This window comes from Xiphias gladius, chromosome 18, assembly GCF_016859285.1.
Source record: "Xiphias gladius isolate SHS-SW01 ecotype Sanya breed wild chromosome 18, ASM1685928v1, whole genome shotgun sequence".
Taxonomy (NCBI): domain Eukaryota; kingdom Metazoa; phylum Chordata; class Actinopteri; order Istiophoriformes; family Xiphiidae; genus Xiphias; species Xiphias gladius.
Genome location: NC_053417.1, coordinates 861,121 through 876,527, shown reverse-complemented (window position 1 = coordinate 876,527; position 15,407 = coordinate 861,121).

Here is a 15,407-nt window from a genome sequence, read left to right as displayed (position 1 = left end):
AAAACGCCTTCACAATCAAAAAGAAGCTTAAATCCTACCCTTATAATGTTCAGTTTTGTCAAGCCAGTGCCAGAAAGATGTTGATTTTATTCTGTAATTTTGTCAGCCTTAGTGGTAGTATTGTACTAGATTGTGTTATACAGCGGGTGTTTATAATGGGTTGTACGGTATCAATTTCATAAATTTGTAAAGAAAATATTTGTAGTCTCTTTGCACACGAAGCAAGCTAAGAACTAGATAGCTAACTACTGCCCAACAGACTTTATTCAGCCCAAAACAATCTTCTACATTATAGCAGAGGTCTCAAATAGACTACATTTAGCTATCACGGACCCATTCAAAATCGACAAGTCCTGAAATATGTATGGCAATTAAGTTGTGTGTGCTTTAACGTGGATAGCATGTTTAATATGCCTTTAATTTCCTTTTTTGTGAGATGTTAATAGATAATGTTACACCGCTGCCTTAAGTAGTTGGCTTAATATGGCTTTAAAAGTAAAGTAACATTATTTAACACCTCATATTACGTTACCTCAGTTTTTGTATGCTGCACCTTACGATGTCACTTCAGGTTTGTTTTTTTCTTCCCAGTGATTTTGTAGCCACAGGGCTTCTCACTGACAATAAGTTACTACACACTCACTTTTTCTCTCGGCAGCATTATATTTGAAGCGGGTTGTTGGCAGCGTATTCATGGTTGTGCTGGTGCGCTGATGTGCTGCTGGTGTGCAGAATCACCACATTGAGGATTTGAGCGTGCAGGGAAAGAAATGTGCATCACAGCCATTCAAAGAAGAACATTTAGGTTATGTCATTGTTTGAAAAAAATGCTCTGTGTAATTTTGTCTCCTCTTTTTTTCATCCATGAAAACACAGAGACTTTGGTTTTTATTTTAAAATTTTATTTTAAAATTTTTAAACTACATTTTAGTCTCATCTCTTTTTGTCAACGATATTGCATGTTGATATAGTCAACATGGGATTTGCAATAAAGTTCGTGTTTAATGATGTTGGTGCCTTCTTGTCATCGTCTTGTCTTAGTCATGAAAAAAGTTTGGTGACCAACATATTTATTCTCAGTTTTTTGTTAACGAAATTAATACTACACATAAGCCATGAGAGTGTGGCAGTGAGTCAGCAAAAAAAATACCAGGACCCTGCACTGAAGCAGCTAAGCACAATTCAGCCATCAATTTGATTATGCACACCTCAGCGTTTTCCTACTGTCACATGTCTGCTGTGTAATTTATGAAGAAAACTAAGTACAGTGTTAGCCTGACATAACATGACAACAAACTATAGTTTACCATGAAGCCTGATATTTCATTTATTATTTGTGAGCACTGCAGACCCAGACAATGATGAACGACAGCCCTGGGAATCTCATTGTAGCATGGACAGGTGCACAAGCACTTATCCAAAAGTGGCCATTGACAGAGCTGAGACTAATAGAAACCCCTAACGGGTGCAGTTCAGCACTGACCAGTTCTGACACCACCAATGCAGAGTTGCAAATAAATCAGGCCTGAAAATGTCTCAGCAACAGGAAAAAAACAAACCTTGGACCCAGTGTGAACAGTGCTCTGTTTCATCATTTTGATTTGTTCAGGCTGAAATCCTGGCTTGAGTGGGTGAACCAGTCCATGAGGGTTTGCAGGTACTCATGGGAATGTGCTGCCACTGCTGTGTCATCAGTGAACAGCATTGCCTGGATCATGAGTGGTCTGACCTTTGGTTTAACTTTCAGTTGAGTGAGGTTGAATAGATTACAGTCTGTCGTTGTGTGTAGGTATAGACCCCCTCAGTTGATGGTTCTGAAGGCTTGCCACAGGAGAAAGGAAAAGAATATCCTAAACTAGGTGGGTGCCCACACACATCCCTGCTTGATGCCACAAATCAAACTGGATGGTGCCTTGCATGTTGATGTGGGCTGGAGGATGCGGAGGACTTTTGGAGGGCAACCTATCCTCAACCATTTGAAAGGCCATGGGGAGGGGTTTTCTCTGCTCTCTGCAGCTCTCCTGCAGCAGTCTCAGATTGAAGATCACGTCCTTAGTAGATCTTCCTGTTCTGAACCCTGCCTCTGACTTTGCAAGGTCTTCTTTGCACGGACCTGAAGTTTATTCAGCACAATTCGAGAGTTTACCGGTCAGGCGAGAAGAGGGATGCAGTGGTAGCTGTTACAGTTGCTCCTGTCCCTATAGTTCTTGAACAGCATGACAATATTAGCATCTGTCATGTCCTGTGGGACAGCACTTTGCCTCCAGCACAGGCAGAGGATCTTATGGAGTTTGTGGAGAATAGCAGGCTTCCCACACTTTAGGACTGCTGCACCAGAGACAGTGTTGTCACTGGCATAGAGCTTATAGTAGTGTTCTACCCAGTCACTTGACCTTGTTATCTTTTACCAAAAGCTCTCAGGGCCATGCTCGGGATGATATCCTGTAAGCAGTCCCAATACTGCTGGGCTGAGCAAGACTTGGTAAAGTAGGGGAGCCATTCCTCTAGGGAAAAGAGGAAGGCCACATCTTTGGTTGGGTCAGCTGTTTTGCTGCTGTCAACGCAGGGGGCGTTTTTTCTTTTATAGTTTGTCTCTATAGCACATGAGGGAGTGGTCTGTGTTGCACTCTGCACTGTGAAAGCGGGTTTTGAGGATGCCTCTGAGATCAGTACGTTATGTTAGGATCAGGTCCAGCTGGTGCCAGTGATCAGACCGTGGGTGTTTCACTTTGTGCTGGGGTTCAGTCTGAAAGTGTGAGTTGATGAAGTCCTCTTTTATAGTATGTACAGAACTCCTGTATTGTATGTACAGAAGACGCTGCCCATTCTCATTCATTGCCCATTCATTTTCATGGTGTCCCAAGCAAGATGGCCAGGTGTCACGGTCTGCGCCAGACCTGAGGTCTCGCTCACCAAGCAAGTAAAGCTGTTCTTGTTTGGAGATTTATTTTATAGTCACTTCAGACTCATCATAGAGCTTGTGCTTTATTTCCTGAGAGGAGCTAAGTGTTAGGGCGTACATACCGACCAGGTGGACAGGTCCCATGGTTGTGTTCAGGCAGAGGGTAAAGATTTTCTCTGAGCTGCCAGTGGGTGATACTATTGTGCCCCGCAGAGTGTTCCTGACTGCAAAACCCACTCCGTATACCCTGGTTTCCTCAGGGGGCTCTCCCTACCAGAAAAGGGTGTAGTCCTTTTCCCTTAGTAAGCCTAATTATTGGAGTTGGGTTTCCTGAAGGGTCAAGATGTCAATTTGTCGCTTCTGGGGTTTTTTGTTTATGATTGCAGTCTTGTGGACATCACTTATCTCTTGTAGATTGTCCTTTATTTTGTATGTCATGGTCCTGACATTCCAGTATCCCAAGCGTAATGCTGGAGTCTTTACTTACTGTTTTGTTTGTTATGCAAATTTACAGCCTACTTGTTAGGATAAATCCCTAAGATGCATGCACCCAATGAAGCAGGAAGGCTGTGGCGGTACAGCACCTAATTGGCTGGGGGCTGCCCAGTTTAAGGCAGGAGGTAGCTGTCCGGTGAGATCTGGTCGTCACTCCCACCATTGGACGCAGCCCCTGGCACCCATCTCTAGGCCATTTGAGAACGGGCTTAAAACCAGTAATTGGTGTCCTTCCGTGTTTTTCCTCCATTACACAGTGAAGCTTGAGTTTCCTCTCCAGAACAAAAGAAGCCTGGACAAAGTGTATGGAGGCCCTGTGTTGTCCAGGCAGCAGGGCTCCACTCTAGCCTCCTTGGTGTAATCCAAAGGAATGGTGAAATTATACATTTGGTGTCAGTTCGGCTGCAAGAGTTGCCATGACAATGCTTCAAAACACTGAACTGCGAGGTCCAAACCATGTTTTCTGTCAGAGTTTGCCCCATTGCCTTTTCTGTTCCAGAGGATAACCACAAGGCAGCAGGGTAGATGTGCGATTTGACCCCTAGGTGAGGCAGTGGTTGGCAGAGGCCAGGGCATATCCACTCACCAGTGTGCCTGTGCAACCTGCCTCTGGGGCCTATTGCTGCTCTGAGATCACAATGGAGTTCAGCCTTGAATCACATGGTACCCAGTTACTATGTGTTGCTGCATAGAGGTACTGCAGGAATATTGGTGGTGGAGAGTCTATGTAGTGGCAGGGGGAGACTTACGCATTTGGCTTCCCTACTCACTCCACAAAGTTGAAGAGCTAGCTGGTGGCAGGCACACAAAACAGGTTGCTGAAAGCACAAGTTCAAACTAGTGCATAGCAGAAGTGTAGGCAACTGCAAAGCTACTGTTCTAGGCACCTGCACTTTTTGTATCACACACACCATGTGTATTTCAACACCAACACATTCACAAAAGTAAAGACTGACTTATTTGAAGCCTAAATAGTTAGGGGTGGTTTAAGGACTCTAAGAACTGGTTCTAAAGACATGCTGTCTGACGATGTAAAAAATCAAAAGTGTTTATTGTTGGTCCTAATGTCCACACAGCAAAGTGGAGTGAAAAGCTGGCAGTCATAGAGAGGGAGTCTTAATATTGTTTAAAAACTGGGGTAATGGCACATATTTTCAGACAGTCTCTCAGGGATGAGAGAAAAGATGTTCATAGTGTTGCACTTAATTGTACACATTGAAAGTGCCACAAACAGTTGTGTAACAAATAAAAAAAGAGAACTAGAAAGAGAAGTTCAAACCCAGGCTCCTCACTCACCTCCTCAAAGCTGGCTAGTCGTGTTGTGAAGTTGGTGTGACTATTGGACGATCTAACTCAGGAGCCATGAGCCACAATCAGTAACTGCTACTGACCAGTGGCAGTGAATAAAAGAAAAGGACAACATGGCTCGGGATTTGTGGTTTTTTATAACCGGTTGGACATATACAGCACTGAGGATACTGTCGGTTTTCATTTCCCAAGGAAACCATCCTGGGCCTTGTATCCCAAAAGCATCTCAAGGATAAGATGATCGTATAATCCATCCTATGTACCTTCTTAAATTTAAGAGGTGTTTCCCAAAAGTATCTGAAGATGCTCTTAGAAATGATCATAACGACTGCCTCCTAACCACTCATAGGAGGCTAAGAGCATATTAAGAAGCTCCAGAACCTCCAGGATTCAATTCAATTCAATTCAATTTTATTTACATAGCGCCAAATCATAACAGAGGTTATCTCAGGGCACTTTTCATATAGAGCAGGTCTAGACCATACTTTATAGTTATATTAACAGAGACCCAACATTCCCCCATGAGCAAGCACTTGGAGAAAGCGGCAAGGAAAAACTCTCTTTTAACAGATAGAAGCCTTGAACAGAACCCAGCTCATGGTGGGTGGCCGTCCGCCCTCCGTTTGCAGTCACAGATACAGAGTATGAAGCACCAGAGTCAGAAATACCTGCAGAAAGCGACAGGAGGAGAGAGGAGAGAGATGAGAAAGAACAAAACTACGGGAGAGAGAAGAAGCCAAGTTAGTAACAAGCATTGATTGGATATAAATGCGTACAGGTGGAGAGAAAGAGGAGGAGAGAGGAGCTCTGTGCATCACGGGAAGTCCCCCAACAGTCTAGGGCTCAGTCTAGGTCAGGAGGAACCAAAAACTACATGATTTGTTTTTTTCCATTTTTAAATCTATACTTTTATCATGAACACTAATTTAAATGAATTTCTTTGGTATATTGTTTTGGTATGTGAAATGAGTGAGAGTGTTTAGATTACTACTGCCCCCATGATCCTGCTCAACACCTGCTGCTTCAATTATTATGATTATCATTATTATATTTAGTTATTATTATTTGACAACTTAATGAGGTACCTGTATTGTGCCCTGTTCTCTTTCCTCCCTCCTGCGCCCCCCCCCCCCCCCTGTGTGTGTGTATATGTGTGTGTGTGTGTGTGTGTGTCTCTCTCTCTCCCTCTCTCTCTCTCTCAACCCAGCTGGTGAGGCAGACAGTCGCCCACCATGAGTCGGGCTCTGTTAAAGGTTTCTACTTGTTAAAAGGGAATTTTTCCTTGCCGCTGTCACCAAGTGCTTGCTCATGGGGGAATGTTGGGTCTCTGTAAATATAACTATTAAGAGTATGGTCTAGACCTGCTCTATATGAAAAGTGCCCTGAGATAACTTCTGTCATGATTTTGCGCTATATAAGTAAAACTGAACTGAATTGAGTTGATTTAGAAAATAGCAATATACAACCAAATCAAGACACAAGTACAAAGAAATTCAACAGTCGATTTGTGTAATAGATTTGCGAGTTTAAATCCTCATCCTCCTTTCCCTCTTCTTGCCTAATATATTCATCTGTTCTGGCTGAAATGATTCCTTCCCAATGATATATTTTCAGGTTCTTTGTCGTCTCTTTTCTTTTTATTTATGGTGTGTATGTTGTTTGCCACACACTGATATACAGCAGGTATGATACAGAAATGATGACAGAATCACATTCACAATAGATGATGGGCATATTCATGAAACTTATGGGACGTTTCATTTACACCATTGGAGCGGTCATCTGGGGAATTGAGCAGGAGGAAAGTCTTCACACACCAATTACTACTACATCGCTACTTCCCAGAAGGTGTGGTTGTCCACTCAGGATGTGCTGCTGAGGATGAAGTATTGGGAGGTGGCTCCCTGCTTTGTTGGTCCGTTCCTCATCTTCAAGGTCATCAACCCTGCGGTGGACCACTTCCCCCTCTTTCGTTCCATGAGGATTCATCCCACCTTCCAATGTCTGTGTCAAACCTGTCAAGGAGATTCCTCTGGTCCTCTATAGATATTATGAACACCACCACAGTTTAACGGAAATGTCAAATGTCAGTTCAATTCAATTCAATTTTATTTGTATAGTGCCAAATCATAACAGAGGTTATCTGTTATCTGCACTTTTCATATAGAGCAGGTCTAGACCGTACTGTTTATAGTTTCACCACAGAGATCAGCCTCCAGACAAACTAATACCTCAGAAATGTGGGAAACACTTCCTCCATCAGCTGAGAAGAAGGAAATGTTTCTACAACACTGTTTTAGTATCTCATTTCACTAAGTGGCTAATTTAACCAATTCCATTTCTCTGTGCGTAAAAGTAACATAGCTATTTGTCACAGATTATGCCTAATATATCTCATGAAGGCAGTTGGAGATGTGTTATATTCTTCAATAGGACTGCATGAAATATGAAGTATCAACAAGTGCTGGTTGAACATTTAAAAAAAACTTTATCCCCAGTGTAATGTTTCTATGTGAACTTTCGCATATTTGCAGGGCTCATTAATTTAGTGACTTTACAGTGAACTTAACATACTTTACAATTTACACTTTATATAGTCTCATTTCACTCATCACTATAATATTTTCAAATGTTGAGATATTTTTTCTGTCATCAGAAATCATACTTTTGTTCACATTTGTCATATTTTTTAATTTAATTTACATGATAACATACATTCTATTGTAGCTAATGAGTTAAGAAAGTGAGTTTCTCCTATATTTTTCTCTTACATCAGCCTTATCAGTATCATATTAAAGGGACTGTGCCTACCTTTAGTCTCCCCAGATAAAGGGGGGAGAGTAGACATTATCTGAATGCACTCACATCAGGATCGACACACCCAGCACAAATGAGAAAATAAACACTGCCATGGTGTTTTTGGCCATTACTGTCAGTTTACTGCTGTGAAACTAGAGGCCAAAGCCTCTTTGGACCAGTGTTGAGGATTTGATGATTTTTGGATATTGGAGTGACTGGCAACCTTGCCTTGTCCCAAAAAATAGAAATGTTTATTTGAATCCTAAAGTAAAAATATTCACTTGTCAATTTAAATTCAACATATTTTTAACCAAAGTATTCATCTCCTCAACAGCAGTAAGCATGTCAGAAAGACGTATTTGTCTACATGTTTTCACAACCTGTCACATATGGATGCTTGTGCAGGACCCCTGGGTGTCACTTTGTAACGCACTGAGTACCCATTTAGCATAATCTTTCACCATGGAGGGTACACTGCAGCATTATTACATTTTTTAATGGTTATCGTTAGGGACTCGCAGCACTTGGTTAAGATTAGGGAAAGATTGGTTCGCTGTGACTTCAAAACCATAGTACAGTCGTGCCCCATATAGGTCAGCAGGCAACAGGCTGCGGTCTGCTTGACTCATGCGTCAACTTCAACGCAGCAGAAAACATAGAAAGTCTATTGGACTACCCTGCATGTTGAAAATGATGCTGAAGGGATACCCAGTGCATTATAAAATGACGCAAAGTGGTCCTGACCAAGCATCTGTATGTAATGATTTGGGAGTGAGACCGTGTTCTATTTGTAGCACTTTATATTCCAGCTGCAATAACTGACCCTAAACACTCAAACATCACGATGACAGATGATGATATTTACAAGTGGCTCTTGTCATGCAACCTTGGCTGATTGAATGCCACACTGTCATTTACCTCTATTTAATCCAGCCAGGCACAAAGCTCCACCTTAAACCTGTGGGGTAATTGAACAATTGACAGTGTAACACACTGCAGGATGGCTGAGTAGATTTATGAAGAGGTGAAAAGCAGGTCTCTATCATAATACTGGATTAGCAAGATAAGAGAAAAAAAAAGACATATCAAATGAAACTGTAGGCAATCTGTTAGCAGTAATGACAAATAACTGCAAGCAGTCTACTGCTGTGAGAAGAAATCTGGTCACAGTGAACAAACAGATCATGATTGCAGCATCAGTTTACTCCCCAAGTCTTATAATTACACATAGAGGTAATAAGTCAGATCTAATAGGTTGAGCTGTGGGAGTTAAGACGGGTCACTGGTATCCCACCTTGAGGCACCCTCACCTCCCTCACAGTAGCTCACTCATTTGCTTCATTGTCTCCTCTCTAGTTTAAATTCACAGCAATTCCACTGCAGCCTGCCCTCCCCGCTGCTACAAACTGCTCCCGATGAGTTTCTCAAACTGTCATCTCTGACAAAATCAGTCTTCATTTTCAGCTCCTTCAGTTTTGTTCCTTTCAAAATGTCCAGTTCAACTCATAAGTAGGACAGCTGTGCTCAAAATATCACCAGTAATGTAATATTATTTGCCTTATTTCACTTTTAGCTTTTAAACTCAGACACTCAGTTTGAAATTATATAATTTTAACATGTAGTTAAGAAAACATTAGAGTTATGTTTGATTGTATAGTTAGTTCAGTTCAATGTTAAATGATGAAAATGTTGGTGCCACAATTATGTGTTCTGTGTAGATGGAATTTAAAGCTTCATGGGATACACAATCTAGGTATACACTATCCGACTGTCTCCAGACTAAAGAGTATAGCATATACTGTATTGAATGATTGTTGCCTTCACTTGCTGAATTTATTTAATTTCAAGAAAACAAAGCAAAGCAAAACATGCTTTGCACCCCTTGGCTAACAGGAGTCAGGAGTTAGCAAACCTGGAGTCCAATCACTGAAACCAGAGTGGAGGTTTGGGCTAGAGCTACTTTGACTTGTAAAAAACACTCAAACATTTTGAGTCTGTTATTCACGAGAAGCATCTGCTGATGTGAACCATACCTAACAAAAAAGGCAGCACCTCCTGGTGTTGCAGTCTGCCCTCCGCTTTCTGCACTTCTTCCTCAGCCCTCTGTTTCCTTCCAGTTCAACTCAATTCAATTAAGTTCAGTTTTAATTATATAGCACCAAATCATAACAGAGGTTATTTCAGGGCACTTTTCATGTCAAGCAGGTCTATTCCGTACTCTTAATAGTTATATTAACAGAGACCCGACATTCCCCCATGAGCCGGCCCTAACTGTAAGCTTTATCAAAAACAAAGGTTTTAAGCCTACTCTTAAATGTTGAGAAGGTGTCTGCCTCCTGGACCAAAACTGAAAGATGGTTCCACAGTAGAGGAGCCTGATAACTGAAGGCTCTGCCTACTTGTGGAGTCTCTACAAACCACAAGCAAGCCTGCATTCTGGAGGTGCAGTGTTTTAGTGGAGTAATAGGGTACTATGAGCTCTTTAAGATATGATGGTGTCTGATCATTAAGGGCTTTGTAGGTGAGGATGAGGATTTTATATTCTATTCTGAATTTTTACAGGCAGCCAATGCAGAGAAGCTAACACAGGAGAAATGTGATCTCTTTTCCTAGTTCCTGTCAGTACTCGTGCTGCAGCATTCTGGATCAGCTGGAGAATATATAGAGATTTGTTGGGACAGCCTGATAATAAGGAATTACAACAATCCAGGCTAGAGGTAACAAAAGCATGGACTAGTTTTTCTGCATCTTTTTTAGAAAGGATGTGCCTGATTTTTGTTGTTACATACGTTAAAAAAGGCAGTCCTTGAATTTTTGTTTTATGTGGGGGTTCAGGACATATATTGATCAAAGATAACTCTGAGATTCCTAACAGTGGTGCTGGAGGCCAGGAAGAATGACATCTAGATTAATTATTACATTGTTAGATAATTTCTGAGGTGTTAGGGGCCAAGTACAATAACTTTAGTTTTGTCTGAGCTTAACAGCAGAAAGTTGCTGGTCATCCAGGTCTTAATGTCCTAAAGGCAAGCTTGAAGTTTAGCTAACTGATTAGTTTCACCAGGCTTCATTGACAAATACAGTGGGGTATTATTAGCATCGCAATGGTAGTTCATGGATTGTTTCCTCAAGATATTGCCTAAAGGAAGCATATATAAGGTGAATAGAACTGGTCCAAGCACAGAACCTTGTGGAACTCCGTGACTAACTTTTGAGTATATGGAGGATTTATTGTTAGCATGCACAAACTGAAATCGATCTGATAAATAGAACCTAAACCAGTTTAGAGCAGTTCCTTTAATGCCAATTAAATGTTCCAGTCTCTGTAATAGGATATGATGGTCAATGGTATCAAATGCAACACTACGATCTAACAAGACAAGTACAGAGACAAGTGCTTTGTCCGATGGAAGTGAGAAGGTCATTTGTAACTTTCACCAGTGCTGTCTCTGTGCTATGATGCACTCTAAATCCTGACTGAAAATCATGAAATAAACTATTATCATGTAAAAAGTCACACAACTGGCTGGCGACAGCTTTCTCAAGGATCTTAGAGAGAAAGGAAAGGTTTACACTCGGGCATACATAGCCTTCACTGCCTGTTGGAGGAGTCGTTTAACTCCATCACCAACCTTGCCTTCTCTTTCCTGTACCTGAGGGTGATAGATTTCAAGGGAAGATGGAGTGAATTTCACCCATACAGGCTTGCTCCTGAAAGCACTGTGGAAGCCCTAACCATTAGAGGATGAAGAAGTTGACTTTGGCATCCATCCTGCTTACGGCTGATGAGGTGACTTCATACAAAAGTGAAATGATAACATCACACCTTGTACTTTCCAGGTAGCTGGCTTGAGTTGATCTGACAGGCCTACTAAAAGCTGCGATGCAGGGGATGTTTTCCCTGCCAGTGTTGAAGGTGGCCCTATCATTCTGCTCCCCTTTCCAAAAAGAAAGACTCCTTGAATTGTGTGGCTTGAATTTTATCCTTGCCCAGGTGATCAGCTCGTCCAGCCTCTTCAGATGAAGAGAGAATTAGAGAGAATGAACGTGCAAATGTGGTTTGGTTTGCAGCCGCAAGTAATGACTTCAAATGCTGCTACGAAAAGGATAGGGGAGATGGAACATCCCACTGCAATCCCTACTTCCAGCTACTGCCAGCCAGTGGTGAACTTTTGCAGCATGAAGCACATGTGCATATGCTGGAAGTAACTCATAACCATGGTCTTGATGTTGTCTGGGATGTAGAAGAAGTCTAGTGTGAAGGCAATGAGCTTGTGTGGTACTGACCTGTAGGCATTGGCCAGGTCCGGCCATACAACCTGCAGACCTTTTTTTTTCTTCTTAGCAGTCTGGATCTGTTCCAAAATCATTGAGGCATGCTCAGCAGAAGTTGGGTGATGCAGCAGGACAACATCAAAGTAACTCTACTAAAGAATAACTTAAAACAAAGAAAATCCGCCTTTTGGAGTGGCCCAGTCAGAGCCCATACCTTCACCCAATAAAAATGCTGTGGAATGATCTCAGAGAGCTGTTCACGTCAGACATCCTAAGAAGCTTAAGCACTTCTGTAGGAAGAATGGTCCAACATTCCTCCTGAACGATCGGGTCTGATCCACAGCTACTGGAAGCGCTTGTTTTCAGGTTATTGGTGCCAAAAGGAGGGTTGACCAATTATTAAATCCAAGGGTTCTCCTACTTTTTCTATCAGCACTGTGACAGTTTAGAGGAGGAGTGTTGAGTAAAGAAGTTGATTATAATCGTTTGCTTGATATCATCTTAAGCACATTATGTTTGTCTCAACTTGTGACTTAGATGAAGAGAAGATCGCATTTCATTACCAATTAATGCAGAAAATCAGGTTATTCCAAAAGGTTCACATACCTTTTCTTGTGTTTTACATATGCTGATTTACTTAATTTACAATAATCTCATTAGTATGGATGTTTTATGACAGATTAACAATATCCATTCCACTTCAGTCTGATACGCAACTGCTTTTTTCTTATTTTGTTCATTCCTTCCTATATTTATTATGTTTCTCCTCTGTCCTGCCATCCTCTCTCCCTCTCCCTCCCCCTCTCCACTCATGTCAGCCACACTCACTTGTCCTGAGGTGTGGAAGGCGACTGAGATCATTAGGGGAAATGACTCTTGTGTTGCATACCAGCTCTGATAATAAAACTGTCACAAGGGGGGACAGCGTGATGACTGCAGCGCTGCAGTGATTAGGGAGAACACACTTTCTGTCTGACTCGCCATTCTTAACTGCTCCACCTTCTCCGAACGGCATTTGTTTTTAAATTTGTTTTTTGCTAAATTAAAAATATGTTTGAATGTCTGGCTTTCTGAACTATATTACAATAGTTGTTACTTGGCTAATTTGTCAACAAATATGAGGCAAAAAGGCAAAAACCTAAAAGGAATAGGTCAATCAATCATTTCATTTTTACATGCATATGTACTGCACTGTGGTGGCAGCCATTTAGCCTGTTTATGTTCATTTGGAATACAGCAGCCAGCAGTCTGCTGGTGTTCCTTACTGGCTGTCCATTATACTGTAGAATCCCCTTGTACATCCTGTTGCTGGTTTTGGAAACTCTGCATAATCCTCACCTCAGTATATTTATGACTGTTGCTCCTCCTGCAACACCCTTGGGTCCCTTAGGTCCTCTGGCCAGCATCTGTTAAAGGATAGGTTCACATTTTTGCAAGTCTGTCTTAAAACAATACTGTAATTGTTCCTCCTGTCTGTACTGGCCAGGAAGAGATCCCTTCCTATATGGGGTTCCAAGATAAGTGATATGAGACAAAATCCACAATCCTCTCTCCCTGTAAAAACGTATTCTGAATCTTAGGTAAAGCTAGGATGAGGCTTCACTATTCTGGTTTCGCCAAATCAAATGGGTATCTACTAAAGCTACAGCCTTTTAGTGTGAATTTCCCTTTTTTTTTTTTACTATTTCTCCACTGCAGCTCAGAAAGTTAGCTCTCTCTAAAGAAACATAATGAAAGAATTTCATACTGAAAACACAGTAAGACTGTTGAAGCCTCATATTATCGTCAGATAAACTTTAAAAGGCATTTTTGCACAGAGAGAGGACTGTGGATTTTGTCCTCCTTCACTTACACTGAAATTGCATTCTAAATGGATCTCTTAAGTGCCATCTGTACAGAGGAAACAATTTTAGTGACTGGAAACTGTTTCAAAGTACACATGGTCATGTGTGTATTATTTAAACACAGACTTGAAAAATATGAAACTGTTCTATCCTAATAAAGATCTTGTTGATGCAGTCTGATCAAAATGGAAACAAGACTAATGGTTTCCTCATTTTTCAGTCATCCATCTCACTCACATCAGACAGAACAGATACATTCCTGGTTGAAATGACTGGCACCTCTGAATTTTGAGTACAGAATTTAGAATATCTTCAGAATGAAATGAAAATTAACCAATTTGGTAAAACCAGAATAATTTAATAAAATGTCCAAGGTTATTCAACAAAAGAAAAAAAAAACAAAATTTGCATAATAGTGCCTTTTTGTGCCTTCTTTCAATAGTGGCGTTCTCCTTGGCCTTTGCCTATGGAGCCCTACTTGGTTTACTGTGCAGCGTATGGTACAGGCTGAAAGCACCACTCCAGATTGCTTCAGGTCAGGATGAAGCTCTTTAGATGTCAACCTTTTACGTCTTAACTGTTTTATGATTGTGACACTTTGTGATAACATTATTAACTGTTGAAACAGGGATTTCAATATCTTTGGTCATTGCCTTTGTAGCCTTAGGAATTGTTATGTTTTTGGATAATAGCATTTCTGATGCTCTCAGACAGCTCTCCTGTCTTCACCATTGTGAAAACGAAACTGGAAACAATCAGCCCTTTTTATGCAGTAAAACCATCATTTATTGGTTAATTCAGGTCATGCAAACACTGAAAATTAAGCACAGGTGAGTCTTATTTGTTTGTTATTTTGTTTGAGGAACTAATTTAAATTCATCAAAAGGGTGCCAATAATTGTGTCAAGCATATGTCTGTTTTATTTCACCATATTAAAGCATTTTTTTGTTGTTGTTCAGTAACTTTGGACATTCTATTACATATTCAGATTATACAAAATTGGTTAACTTAAATTTATTTCTGAAGATATTCTAAATTCTGTACTTAAAATTCAGCGGTGCCAGTAATTTCAGCCAACACTGTAGTTTCTATTTTAATAAATACATCTGTATACACAGGCTAACATTTCATTTGCACTATATGCACATAATTGCAACATACTTTAGAGCATATTTTTTTGTTTCAGGTATATTTTCTTCCATTTATGCCCATAACTATTATGGAAGCAGGGGAAAACAGCTATCCTGTCTTGGTCCAAGGTTCAAAGCTATACGGTACCTGACAACAGCTTGACGCGGCATAGCGAAAGAAATAGACTCAACAGTTCTGCCAGCTGAGTCCTTATGATAAACTGAGCTGATTGCCTCTTGACTCCAGTTATGTAATTAACACACAGACATGGGATTTGTGTCACTCTCAGAGAGAAAGAAAATATTAAAACTCTTCACTCTGATTTCTTCTGACAAAAATACTTTTCATCCATTGTATACCATTCCTGTGTTTATTACTGTGAGCATAATGAATGTTTACGCTGAATGCATCCTCGTGTTTCCATTGTAGATTATTAGCAGAAACATCCAAATGGGATGAAAAAGATATAAATGTATATCATGGAAGTCAGTCATTAGCTTCATCACTACATGTGGTTTGTTTGGATCATTTACAGAGATGCTAGATATTTATCAATTACACACTGTGTTGAAGTGAAATACAAACTTGAATATTGTAGGGCTTGCCTGAGCTTGTTTCACTGCAGCCTTTTCTGACCTGCCTAAATAAATCAG